Source organism: Sinocyclocheilus anshuiensis, unplaced genomic scaffold (assembly GCF_001515605.1).
Source record: "Sinocyclocheilus anshuiensis isolate Anshui unplaced genomic scaffold, SAMN03320099.WGS_v1.1 scaffold787, whole genome shotgun sequence".
Lineage (NCBI taxonomy): Eukaryota > Metazoa > Chordata > Actinopteri > Cypriniformes > Cyprinidae > Sinocyclocheilus > Sinocyclocheilus anshuiensis.
In genome coordinates, this window is record NW_015548230.1 from 490,441 (window position 1) to 492,202 (window position 1,762).

General features: G+C 39.8%; 1 protein-coding gene across 1 annotated transcript in view; it reads right to left on the reverse strand.

Annotated features, from left to right (window-relative positions):
- The window catches only part of LOC107654578 (uncharacterized), a 6,580-nt gene that overhangs the window by 1,473 nt on the left and 3,345 nt on the right, over nucleotides 1-1,762 (reverse strand). The window lies entirely within an intron of this gene.

Below are 1,762 nucleotides of genomic sequence, written 5' to 3' on the forward strand. Positions count from 1 at the left end.
CGACAAAGCGACCGTTGAAAATCATTTGAAATTTGTGTCAATACGTCATGAATAGAACGCAGCAGCCATTTTCTGTCGGGGATTTGTTGAGTCGTGCCGCGCCGCATCCAGTGTACACCATAGATATGTAGAGTATATATATCTAAGGTGTAGACAGCATCACTGATTATAATGAGTTCTATAGTATTTTGTCGCGCCGCGCCACTCGCGTCCGGTGTAGACACGGTGTAACATTGGTTTTGCTTTGTTTCACAGAACTAATCGTTGCCTGGGTTGCGTACGTATGTTTGGGGCGGAGCTATCAAAATAGGGGCGAGACCGTTTTGGGGATAGGGGCGTGTTTGTTTTGGTGATTTCAAATGTCAACATTGGCTACCAGAAATCGCTTACCCCACCTTTAAGTGTTTAGTGTAGTTAATTAAGTCTCGTTTGTATCACACTCAAGGTTGTATGTTGTTTTGCTCATAACTGGAGTCCCTAATCATGCAGATTTTGGCTACATGCTCTGAGTAGTATTGTACAATAAGGACGTTACTTCCCATACCCCAGAAATAAACTTTTATTAGAATTAATAAACAATTAACACTGAATGTTTGCTGGGCGAATAGGTTTGTTGATTGTAATATTAATTTCATTAGCTGAAACTAAATATTTATAATTAATTATAACAAGCTAATTTGTTACAGGCTTATAATTAAATTTGGCTGTCTATGCAGTAGAAATGCAAAAAAAAAGAAGAAGGTTGAAATCAGTGATATACGACAAGAGAAAACAGAGAAAATGCGCTGTGGTGTTCTCTTTTGCCAAAAACGTCACTTTGATTTTGGTGCCGCCCCTCTGTCGATCTGACTGACCGAAAGCAGGAAAACAAAAATGTTCTGTAGTTTGAAAAAAGGCCCTGGAGCTGTTAAAGTCAGCAGCATGATGCAAAATGATGTGTTTTACATCAGCTAGCAGATCATTTTGCTGTTAACCTGGGTGGAGGAAACCTGGAGAAAGAGCACACATTGTTCCTGTACACATACTGCCAACACTAACAATACAAAGCTGGTTGAAAATTGGCAAACATATCCTTTAAATCCGCCAACGATTTGGGTGCTTCAAGGCATGTGTCGCAAGAATTGATGAATGTGCAGGAGCATACACAGATAGGGCATCTCACCAAAAGTCTGAAATAAAACTGTTCTTAATTCAACATTCTGGTGTAACTTTTTAAAGGGGTCATATGACGTTGCTAAAAAAGAACATTATTTTGTGTATTTGGTGTAATGAAATGTGTTTATGCGGTTTAAGGTTCAAAAAACACATTATTTTCCACATACTGTACATTATTGTTTCTCCTCTATGCCCCGCCTTTCTGAAATGCGTCGATTTTTACAAAGCTCATCGCTCTGAAAAGCGAGGTGTGCTCTGATTGGCCAGCTATCCAGTGCGTTGTGATTGGCCGAATACCTCAAGCGTGTGACGGAAATGTTACGCCCCTCACCATACTGTGATGCCGTGTCCCGGCCGGAGCGATGAGACAAAAACATTAAAACCCATTATAAACGAGGCATTTGTTGCATCCAGTGGGGACATAATTACGGATTATAATGACTTATACTGTCTTTTTACGAGTTGCGTTGCATCACACCACGTAAACATAAAATCATGTCTGCATTTGTGATCGGAGAAACTACAAACAACAAGCGCTACTCTACTCTGCTCAAAACTCGCATTTGAATCATCAGTGGCAAATTCTTTAAATATAAAAAACGTACTT